Here is a 12636-nt window from a genome sequence, read left to right as displayed (position 1 = left end):
GGGTGGGGCACGTCTCTGCATTCAACTTGTAACTCCCATTTGACCCACTTGCCCTCAGCTGGCTGGGTATGTCAGTGTAGACTTCCTCAGCTCCACCCTGTCAGGAGGGCATCATGCCTTTTCCCTGTCAGAGTGAGGGGAGAATGGACCGGGGCTGTGGTGTGGAATCAGATGGAGCCTTAGCCTTTCTTTGTCTCTGTCTTTATTAGACTTCTTTTCCCAGAGGTGCCTGGGACCACTTTATTTATGGTGTATGTGATGTGTACATGGTGTGTGTGTGATGTGTATGTGGTGTGTGGATGTGTATATGATGTGCATGTGTGTGTGTGTGATGTTTACATGGTGTGTGTGTGTGATGTGGATGTGATGTGTACATGATGTGTGTGTGATGTGTACATGGTGTGTGTGGATGTGATGTGTGTGTGGATGTGATGTGTACATGGTATATGTGATGTGTGTGTGTGTGTGGTGTGGATGTGATGTGTACATGACATGTGTGTGATGTGTACATGGTGTGTGTGTATGTGTGATGTGTACATGGTGCATGTGATGTGTGTGTGTGTGTGTGAGTGTGTGTGTGTGTGATGTGGATGTGCCATGGTGTACATATGCAGGTCAGAGGGCAACTCTGTAGAGTGCTCTCCTACCTTTACGTAAGGTGGGTCAGGCTTGTGTGCTATAACCTGCTGAATCAGCTATCTGATTTCCTTTCTTCCTTCTTCCCCCTTCCCCTTCTCCCCTTCCCCCTTCCTCCTTCCCTCATCTTCCCTTTTCCTTCCTTCCTCCTCCTTCCCCTTCCCTCCCTCCTTTTCTTCCTCATCGCTCCCCTCCATCCTTCCCTTTTTCTTTTTTCCCTCCTCCTTTTTCTCCTCTTCCTACTTTTCTTCTTTTGACGCAGTCTCGGGATGGCCTCGGATTCTTCCTGTGCCCGAGGCTGACCTTGAACTCCTAATCTTCCTGCTTCCACCTCCCCTTGGGCTTGCAGAGTGCACTGCTACAGCCAGCTCCAGATGCAGTTTTAATTTGCAAGTTCGGGATCTATCAGCATCAACGATAAGGAGCAGTGTTCTCAACCTGTAAGCCTGGCTGGGCCTCCTTTTAAAGCACTCCCACAATTGAGAACAGGCTGCGCAACACGGCTTATTCTCTTTACAGCCTAGCCTATACTTGAGCGTATTCGTTTTCTTTATTTTGTTTTTTTGTTGTTATTGTTTTTCTTTTTGAGACAACATCTCACTCTGTAGCCATGGCTTGCTGGAACTTGCTATGTAGACCAGGCTGACCTGGAACTCACAGAGATGAGAAATCTAGCTACCCGCTTATTCCTCCTGAGTGTTGGGGTCAGAGGTGTACACCGTCACGGCTGGTCTGATTTTTTTAATTTTAATGAACAAGAGATTTCTGGACATGTAGAGACAGGAAGGAGCAAAAGTTGGTTTTGACCTGTTCAGTGCCAGTTCTGAAGCAATGCTTGGTTCTACCCTGCATCCATTTCAGCCCTCCCACCCTCACTGAGCACCAGGACCCCCAAGACAGCTGGGTACGGTTAGCTCTCAGTGTGGTACAGAGCTCGTGTTCACACGTGCACGCTGCAGCCTTGAGCCACTGCTGGGAATTTCTAGTTTATACTGCCGTAGAAGGGAGACTCTCTTCAGTGTTTCCTTCTCGGGCAGAAACTGCAGCTGGTGATAAAATTTGTTCAGTCTTGCTCACTACTAAATCATATTGGACCACACAAACGGCTGGCCTGGTTTGCCCTGTTAGACCTAAATCTCAGGGCCAGGCTTTTCTCTTAGGCATTAGAGACCTGTGTATCATATATCGAGTTCACAGAGCCGTCCTAAAAGCACTGGGGCTGGCATCTGTTGACTATTAACTTTGTGATAACGTGAAAGCAATCATTTCAAATAAGTGGAGTTCCTTTCAATGGATCTTGCTCAAAAAGAAGTTCATGCTGTGATGGTGCCAAGAAAATTGTCCTTGTTGGTGGCTCTGCAGGGCACAAGGACAGCAGTGGTTTTCCTAAGGGCTCCCTACGGCCAGCAGTGAGAGCGGTTCCCTGTGTGTTTGCAGGGCGTCAGTCTTGCTTCCCGGAGAACACACTACTTGTGCGTTCGGTGTTAGCTGCACGGTGCTGCTGATACCATCATCGTCCACGGCCTTGCAGTCGTGAGCCCACACCAGAGCCCTCTCATTTCTGTTCTGTCTGCCTGGAGTGCTTTCTCCTGGTGCCTCCTCCTTTCCTCTGGACGGACTTCTAGACCATCACTCTCGATGCTGTACACCCGGAGACCACCAGGAACCTACCTGCCGAGAAGCACACTGGGTTTATTGCTTGTTGCAGTGAAGGGGAACAGAGCCTGGGGCAACTGTGAGTGTCTCAGTAAGGGGGCGGCAGGAAGGGCTTAGCAGATTTGGCCTCGTTTTTGGTCTAGCTCCAGCACAGGCACTGAGTGGCCTTGTCTGAGGTTGATGTCCTGTAAAGTTGCTTATATTCCAACAGGAAAGCACCTGGCCTTCCTGTAACTTGTGTGTGTCTCTTCCCAACACCCCACCCTAATCTGAGCCCAGTGTAGAGAACTGAAATTGGGGGTGGGGGTTGGGGTGGTGGTGGTGGAGGATGGTGGTGGGGGGGTGGGGGGCTTGGGGGGGCGGGGAGACTGGCAATGGTGGTTGAGGGAAAGCACTCCGAATGACCCAATTAGGTTATATGCAGGTGTCCAGCTAGCAGTCCTATTTCTGGCAGCTATGCCAGCTCTCCAGGCAGACCAGATAGATCTATGCCCCTGTCTCCTGGCTACGCAGAATCGTGGTCACAGGGGTCTTCGGCTCCTCCCAGTGCTGCAAAGGCTGTGAGAGCAGGCTTATGCCCTTCCCCCAAACCAGAAACACAGAGCAAACACCTACAACCTCGGGTTGGCTGCAGTCACAGCCTGGTGGTGCATGGATTGCATGTTTGGAGCTCCTCACACTGGATCTGTGCTCTGTAGGGCTCAGGCCTGCGGCCACACAGGGTGAAAAAGAATGAGACAGAGACCCATAAACACTGGTTATAAACACCAGCAGACAGTGTGAGCATGCCTGTGGCTCTTTGACGTCGGTGTGGGGCCCCTGCATGGCTGCTCCTCAGAAACATTTCTTCATCTCTGCTGCTCAAGGCCCAGAGGAGCCGGGCGTGGTGGCGCACACCTTTAATCCCAGCACTTGGGAGGCTGAGGCAGATGGATCGATGTGAGTTCGAGGCCAGACTGGTCTACAAAGCGAGTCCAAGACAGCCAAGGCTACACAGAGAAACCCTGTCTCAAAACAAAACAAAACAACAACAACAACAACAACAAAACAAGGCCCAGAGGAGCTGACAGGCCTGAAGGATTCAGGAAAGGGCTCAAAATGGGCAGCCTCTAACAGTGAACAGTGAGAAGCTACTGGGCTCTCTGGGGCTCATTTTGTGATCTTAATCTCTCATCTGCCTGCTCAGGGGTTGGAGAGATAGCTCAGTGCTTCTCCAGGATCTGCGTTCAGTTCCTGGTACCCTCGTGGTAGCTAACGACCATCTCTAACTCCAGTTGTGGGCAATCTAATACCGTCTTCTGACCTCCTTGGGCACCAGGCACACATGTGATGTACACACACGCAGGCGAAACGCCCATGCTAATAAAATAAATACATCTAAACTAAAGGGAAGAAGCAGCTGCCATTTCACAGGCAAAGAAACAGTGACACAGGTGTTGTATAACGTGTCCAAAGGCATACGGCTAATGGGGTGGAGGGACAGGATTCAGACCCAGGTCTCGGACTTCGTCCTCAGTTCTGTGTGCCATTGGGGTTCAGGAACCCCCTTAAATAGCACGACCTTGAGAGCAAACGCTCAGAAGTGCCAGTAGGAAGTAGCCTGAGCTAAACCCTGAGCTGGGTTAGAGCGTAGAACCTGTCCAAAAGAGGAGACAGAGAGAGGTTAAGTGGGCTCTCGGGCAGCCCGTACTGTTTCCATAGATGTCAGACCCGCAGGCTTGGGGTGGGGGAACCTTGGCTCCCTGCTGATCTTTTTCTTAGCTGAGAGCGCCGCAGCTTCCTCTTGTGACCACCAGGGGGAGGCGCTACCCCGTAACTGTCCGCAAAAGCGAGCCGCTCCCAGCCCCATTGCCGGCCTCTGACCAGGGTGATCCTCAGAAAAGCTCTGCTCCAAGGAAGGGGAGGGAGGGTCGGGGGCTGTTGGTGAAGCCTGTCTTGCATGCTGGGTGCGCGTGCGCACGCGTGCGCCGGCATAAGGGCTTAGGGGAGAAGGGAAGAGGGAACAAAGGCAACACTTGCGTTTCCACTGTCCTAGAAGTTGGTTCCACTGAAAGCCACCGGCTCTCTGGAAGTGTTCACGTTAAAACCCTCGGAATTTTGTCAACTATCCGCTATCACATTTAGTAAAAGACAACATGAGACTGCCCCACCCACATGACAACCACACAGCCCCGTTTTCCCCTTGCAGTCAAATTGGTACAAGGAATGCACGCTGTAGCTTGCTCTCTCTTACAAACACTTAACCAAAAAGAAACAAAACAGGGCTAGGGCGATGCTCAGCGGGAGAGGTGCTAGCTACTCCAGTCAGACAGTCGCCTTCCATGGCCGGAGCTCATGTGAAAGGCTAGATTCAGTGGTACACATTCGCCAGGGCAGTGCTCCTACTGTGAGATGGGAGGTAGAGACGAGAGAAACATCAGAAAGCCCAAGGAAACGGATATTTGTGTGTACTGGAAGCAGATGAAAAGGCTTGCTGGCCCCAAAGTCTTGAAGCCCCCAAGCATATCCCGGGACAAGTGCACCTGACATGCTCTATGGACAGGAAGGCTCCTTGAAGCCTCTGGTTAGTGAAGTCCCCTCTATCTGTAAAAGGTGGCTGGGACAGTAAAGCTGTGTGTCAAGGTCAGCCAGGGACATGAAGTATGTGAGGATGGTGGCCTGCTCTTGCTGGGAGCTGAGCCAAGTCATCCTTCTGCCTGCCTGAACCTGGGATGTCCTCATGTCCCTGTGAGGTGGAGGCACAAAGTGCTGTGACAAGACCTGGTCTCTGTCTACGAGGCTGGGGTCCCTGCTCAAGGGAATTGGAGACAGAGTTGTTTAAAAAAAAAAAGTGAAAACAACAACAAAATCCCTTGAGGGGTAATGTGAGCCGAGAGCTATGACGTATGGTTATGAAAACATCATAACAAAACCCGTTATTTTGTAACTTAAAAGTTTAACTGAAAAGAAGAAAAAGAAACAGTACCGATGGGTCTCAACTCTGCCAAGCCAGCTTGGCCGCAGGAGATACACTTGCCTCAGACAAATCTCAAGCTCAGGTTGTGACTTTATTTTTACTGACACACATGACCAGGCCCTCCCTGGACCCACTGAGATTCTGAATACTGGAAAGTACCCAGCTGAAATCTTCCCTATCTGTGAGGACACGGTCACAACTGGTAGCCAGGGTACTTGAAACATTACTTTTCTACAATACAAGGGCCTTTGTGAAGCCAAGTGACAAAAATCCTCTTTTTTAGAAAGCTTTTTGGGCTTGGAGAGATGGTTCAGTGGTTAAGAGCACTGGCTGCTCTTCCAGAGGACCTGGGTTCAATTCCCAGCACCCACATGACACTCACAACTGTATGCAACTCCACTTCTAGAAGAGCTGACACCCTCTCACAGACACACACGTGGGCAAAGCACAAAAGCAAATAAAATAAATTATTTTTTTAAACCTTTTCATTGTGAGTTTCACATCATGCACCCCAATCCCATTCATCCACCCTCTGCCCTTGCAACGTCCCCCCAAAAGAAAGTTCAAAACAACAAAACAAAACAAAACAAAATTCATCGTAGATGCTGTAGTGTATCACACAATATACACTTCGGTCCACACGTCTTTGCTCGCAAATGTTCATTGCAATGAGTCATCGGTCTGGTTCGAGGCCGCTGGCTTCTGCTACACCATCAACACTGGATCCTCACCGGGGCTCCTCTCAGGTGTCCCGTTGTTGTCCTGTGTTGTGGAGATCCTGCAGGCCTGGCTCCTTTACATGCTCCAGCAGCTCATAGATGGGTAGATGTTGGGGTGGGCCAGCTCAAAGCCCTGGTTCTGGGCCTGGGTGGTAGCTGATCTGGTCAGTCCACTAGCTCTCCCACACACCCACACCACCAGGGTGAGCTCTCCAACACTGCCCCAGCTAGCTCACCCAGTGCCATAGCCAGCAAGTGGGCAGAGCCAGCTCTCCCTCTCTCATGGCCTTAGGGATGGCTCACCATCACCCACACCACCAGGGTCAAGCTCTGTTGTGTTACTCAGGCAAGGTGTGAGGCCCGATGCCCTGAGTGCTGCAGCTGGTGATGGGTAGGGACAGCTCTGCTCTCGTGACCTCAGAGCCCAGCACTGGGGAGACAGAGGCAGGGGATCTCTATGAGGCCAGCCTGGTCTACAGAGTGAGTTCCAGGACAGCCAGGGTTATGTAGACAGACCTCCTGTCACCTTGTCCCCCCACCTCCAAACACAAACAAACAAACAAACAACACATATGTAAGGCCTGACTTGGTAGTATACTCCTTTAATCCTGGCACTCAGGAGGCAGAAATCGGGCAAATCTCTGAGTTCCAGGCCAGGCTGGTCTACATAGTGATATCTTCTCTTAAAACAAAAAATCAAAACCAAAACCAGTAATAAAAATGGAAGGACAGAATGGAGCGATACTCAAGGGTTAAAGGGTTAGCGCACTTGCTGCTCTTGCCAAGGACCCAGCTTTGGCTCTCAGTTCTTCTAGTTCCAGTTCCAGAGGGACCCAGTGCCCTCTGCTGACAAGCCAGGTCATCAGGTGTGCATGACATATACATATATATGTGCAGGCAAACTAGTCATACACATTAAAAATTTTTTAAAATTAAAATAAAAGATTAAAAAAAAGAAAAAAAAAGGAAAAAGAGCAGAAAATAAGTGTCCATGGGATTCCCAAGCTCAAGTGATGCAACTGCAGGACAGCCCTGCGCCTCAGGTTCAGTAATAAAGGTCACGAAAAGGAGCCAGAAGGGCAAAACAGCCAGAGGACCAGGATGCCTGCTGCTAGGAAGAGTCCCCAGACAGCACACAGAGAACACACCCACAAGCCCTCAACGACATGGTTGCTTGAACAAGACCCCCATGATGACAGCATTAGCGGACAGGCTAGCATGGGCAGGCAAAATGCCGGGAGGTTCTCTGCCTAGACGAGCACTCCAGGCGGCCAATGGCTACTAAGAGAAGAAGAATCAGTGTCCCCCACGGGCCATCCCTCACATACATTGTCCAATCCCAAGTGATCATCCCTGGATAGTATGGCTAAATGGGCTCAGGAGGGTGTGTGTAAATGTGTGCCTGTGAGGGTGCATGTGTATGTGTAAAAAAAAAAAACAAAAAACAAAACCAAAAACAAAAAGAAGAGGTTGTAAATTGGGGAGGAGGGTGGGGACTTGGGCGTTGGAGTGGGGAGAGGGTGGGACTGGTGTAAATTCAGTTTCTCACCTATGAAGTTCTAAGGGAAAAAAAAAAACCAAATTAAAAATAAGTAACTTTTAAGGAGAAAAGGTGCAAGACAACAGAAATATATAATAAGCATAGAGATGGTTTTCACCATAGTATTATGATGATAGCATGGTTAAAAAATCCAAAACACACATGCATTTTAAATTACGTGTGAGATAATCAACTTGGTGGAGACACACACACATAAAAGAAAAATATTAGCATCATACAAATTATAGTCTCTGACACAAACAAGGAAATTAGAAATTAACAATAAAGACAACATTAAGTACACTCCCCCCCCCCCCCCCAGATATTGAGAGTAAACACCAACAAAAGTACCACACATAAAAGCTATAGTATAGGCCAGCAAGATGGCTCAGTGGGGAAGTCCGGGAGTCTTCGTGAGTGTCCCGTGGGCCGAGCGCTGTTCTTTAGTCCCGGGTTCGGCCCCACTTGGCGCGTCTTTTCCCGCCAGCAGGAAAAACGCAGGACACAATGGATCCCTCTCATACGTGCTTTATTGGGAGCGTCCTTTGTAAACTTGGCACGAAAGACAAAGAACCGCCTGGGGGCCTGTGCTTAAGTACCGTCTTTGTGTGGCAACATCGACATCTCATGGGTTGTGGCTGGATGCTTCATTAGCAAATAGGAATGCATTGGTTCATATCCACAATCTACGATAGCCAATTAGCATATCCCCGTTCGGGAGGGGCATTTGGGCTGGCTCTGGTTCTAGCGCATGCGCAGGAGCAACTATTTTACACACAGCGAGTACTTGGTCGTCACCATTAACGGGTGCGGCCGCGCCTTACAGGGAAGGGTTCTGAGGATCTGTGGCAGTTTCTGAGGATCTGAGTTCAAGGCCTGGGCCCCACGTTGTGGAAGGAGAGAACTGACTGTTGTCCTCTGACACGCTCACTGCGGCACATGCGTGCCAAACAAACAAAACCTGTATGTTGAAACAGAAGGAATTCCAATCTTAAGACATCAAAAATAAGGGAAAGTTAGTTATGTACATCGTCAGTACAATAAGCTAGAGACAGTACAACACAGGAAACATAAAGAAAACAGGGAGAGTGAATAGTGAGAAAGCCAGACATAACTGAAATAGAAAACAGAAGAAACGAGATTAAAAGGTTGTTCACTGGAGACAAATAAAAGATGCTTTGGCTGAGGAAACAGACAGTCGATAAAGAAACAACAGGGCCGGAGAGATGGTTCAGTGGTTAAGCGTGCTGCCTGTTCTTCCAAAGGTCCTGAGTTCAATTCCCAGTAACCACATGGTGGCTCACAACCATCTGAAGTGAAATCTGGTGCTCTCTTCTGGCCAGCATGCCTACATGCGGGCAAACACTGTATACATAATATATATATATATATATATATATATATATATATATATATATATATATTTTTTTTTTTTTTAAAGAAACATCAACAACAACAAAAACCCAACCCAAACCAACCAACCAACCAATCAACAAAGCAAACAAAGACCAGGCACAGTGGCTGGTGCCTGTAACCCAGCACTGGAGCGAGCAGAGACAGGCAGATCCCTGAAGCTCATTGGCTACTTTCAGGTTTGCTGTCCATTTCTGCTTCTCCCCTTGGGGTATCCAGGCTTATTGTGCACCAAGCTGGACTGGAGGGACTCTCAGTCAGCGGTGAGCAAGAAATAGCTTTCTTGGGAGGCAGCTTCAAAGAGACGGCTCATTTAATTGGGAGGACAAAGGCTGTTTAAACCTTTGTGGTGAGTGTACATCATTGACTGGGGCCAAGGTGCTGGGAATGCCTCATTTGCATAAAGAGGAATTCCTGGTGTTGTTGGACAAGACCTTCTAAGAGAGAGGACATTTAACCTGTGACCTTTAACCTGTAACCTGGCTGCCAGGCTCTGCGACCACCTCAAGGGTGTCAGAGGTGAGAGCTGTAAGGCTGTGTGCACCTGAACATGCATGTCCAGGGCTTTTCAGGGTTTGGACCTCACTCTTACTCCAGGCCAGCTCCCCAAGGGTGTACACACACACACACACACATACACACACACATCTACCACACACATACAACACACCACACAGAACACACTGCACAAGCCATATCTCAACCAAATCTAACAAAACAAGAAAAAAAATTCAACACAATAGACACATTTAAGTGAGATGTATCAAGAAATAAAAAGAGACTGAAGAGCTGGGCATGGTGGCACACGCCTTTAATCCCAGCACTCGGGAGGCACCAGGGGTCACCGACAGGTGCAGCTCCCAGATGGAGGCCATGCACCAGGGGTCACCGACAGGTGCAGCTCCCAGATGGAGGCCATGCGCCAGGGGTCACCAACAGGTGCAGCTCCCAGATGGAGGCCATGCACCAGGGGTCACCGACAGGTGCAGCTCCCAGATGGAGGCCATGCGCCAGGGGTCACCAACAGGTGCACTCACACAGCATAGCTTGAGAAGCATTCTTTCAAATTTAGGAGGAAACAAGGATAGCGGTTCTCTTCGCTCCTCTTTCACCTTGGGGAATCTTGCACATACAACACCAGAGGAAGGAGTGGGGCTAACGAGACCACAAGGTAACCTGGGCACATTGGCAGGCCGGATGTGGTAAGTGGGCAAGTAGGCAGTGAAGTAATGGGAGAGAAGCCGAGCAGTTTGTGCACTGTGAAGAGAGGCGGAGACTGAAAGGCGGTTGCTGCTCTTGCTCTTTGGGAAATGTTAAATTACACTGTCCATCAATACAACCAGTAACAAACACAAATAGCAGCTGGACTGTGTCTTCTTCCATTGAGAAAACTCACCGGGGTGTATCAATGTCCCTGGCCTATGTGGATGGCCCTGTGCTGCCTGGGGCCATGTAGATGAAGGAGGGTCTGAGCAGAGCTGGCCCCGCCCCTCACCTGGGCAGCGCAGTAGAGCTGACACCCCTCCCCCTTCCCCTCCCCCCTCCCCCCTCCCCCAGGCGCATGAGTACAAGAGAGCTGGTCCTGCCCCTCCGTGGCCATGCAGTGAGTAGGTGGGGGAGAGATTTCCCCTCTGGTGCCGCCCCCTGCCCATTACCCCCTGCGCAGTCAGGAGACCTGGTCCTCTGCTCCTCACTGGCTGCAGCACTCCAAAGAGCAGGCTTTACCTTACCTAGGCAGCATAGTAGAGCTGGTCTTGGTGGAGGGCGCGCTGGTGAGCCAGCCCCAGGGGCATGAGAGTGGAAGAGCAGGCCCTGATGTTGTGGGTGAGGGAGAGCCTGCCCTGCTCCTTGCCAGATGCTACCCTAGACAGGAGTGCTGGCTCAGTCCCTGGCCTGGCCTATGTGGGAGAGCTGGTGGTCTGACCAACTCAACTACCACGCAGGCCTAGAACCCAGACTTTGAATTAGCTCACCCCAGCATCTACCGCATCTATGAACTGCTGGAGCCAGTCCTGCGGAACTAAAAGTGCAGGATCTCCATGACACAGGGCAACAACAGGATATCCAAGGGGAGTCCCAGTGAGGACCCATATTGAAAGTGCTGCGGCCAATGACCCATTGCAATGACCGTTGCAAGTGAAACTGTTTGGGCAAAAGCGTGTGCTGTGGGACCTACCATGACACACTGCAGCTTCCATGTGAGATTTTTTTTTTTTGAGACAGGGTTTTTCTGTGTAGCCTTGACTATCCTGGACTCACTTTGTAGACCAGGCTGGCATCAAACTCACAGCGATCCACCTGCTTCTGCCTCCCGAGTGCTGCGATTAAAGGTGTGCACCACCACAGCCTGGCCCATGTGAGATTTTTGTTTGTTTTGTTTTGTTATGTTTGTTTTCTTTAGCAGGGACGTTGCAAGAACAGAGGGCAGATGTGGAGGGACGGGGAGATGAGTTGGATTGGGGTATATGATATGAAATTCACAAAGAATCGATTTTTTAAATTGAAAAAAAAAAGAATGTATGTTAAAGAAGTTCACACAATCTCAGAAAAAAAGAAACTGCATGTTCTCCCTCAAATGCAGAATCTGGTTAATAGCACGTGCATACATGTAAACAAACATACTTGTGGTGCAGTGTAACACGTAGGCCAGAGAACAGGAAGAGCTAATAGAAGGGGGTGTGGAAGGACTGCATGCAGGTAGGGGACACAAGTTATGAAAGAGGATATAAGCTAATTGCTGTTTTTAGCTCTCATTCCGTCACAGATCTTTGATTTTGGTGAGGGAAAGAGCACACTAATGTATTTGGCAGTGAAAGTATGAAATCCGATGTGAAGGTCCACAGCGCTCATTCCAAATGGCTGCCCTAAGTCTATGGTCTTTGGGTCTGGTTAACTTCGATGTGTAATTTTTTTTTTTAATTTGAAACTTTTTTTTTTCCGAGACAGGGTTTCTCTGTGTAGCCTTGGCTGTCCTGGACCGGCTTTGTAGACCAGGCTGGCCTTGAACTCACAGCGATCCGCCCGCCTCTGCCTCCCGAGTGCTGGGATTATAGGCGTGCGCCACCACGTCTGGCATTAATTTGAAACATTTTTATTCTAAATTTTTAAAAAGTAATTGGAAAGGGAGAATCCCAATGTCCTTTTTTTTTTTTTTGGTATACTATAGTTGTCAACACAGATAAATAAAAAGAATATATAGGTACATTATTGGATATATTAAACAAATCCAGCAATATTGCTAGACACATGATCAACATAGAAGAAAATCTAGGCTTCTCACTCACTAGGAATGACCGAGTTGGCAGGCCTGGTGGTACATATCTGCAGTCCCAGCTCTTGGAAGGTGCAGGGAGGGAGGATCAGTAGTTCAAAGTCATCCTTGGCTACATAGTGAGTTCTAGGCCAGTCTGGGATACAGACGAAACAAAACAGACAAACTAAAGAGCTGGAAATGTAAAAGAACAAACCAAGATCCCACTGGTGCGAAATAATGTCAGTGGTTGGCAGATATGAAAATTTATATATTTACATTTATTTTATCTATTTATCTGTGCTTGAGTGTATGTACACACATCTGCATGTACAGGTGCCTTCAGAGGCCAGAAAAAGGTGTCAGGTCCCATGGAAGTGGAGTTACAGACAACTGTAAAAGACAAAAGAAAGAAAAGAAAAAAGAAAGAAAGAAAACCAAAAATTGGTACCACCCACTAGTGATT

Source organism: Acomys minous (assembly GCF_964271855.1).
Source record: "Acomys minous genome assembly, chromosome: 11".
Lineage (NCBI taxonomy): Eukaryota > Metazoa > Chordata > Mammalia > Rodentia > Muridae > Acomys > Acomys minous.
The sequence above is the reverse complement of the archived record's forward strand: the minus strand, read 5'-3'. Positions refer to the sequence as shown.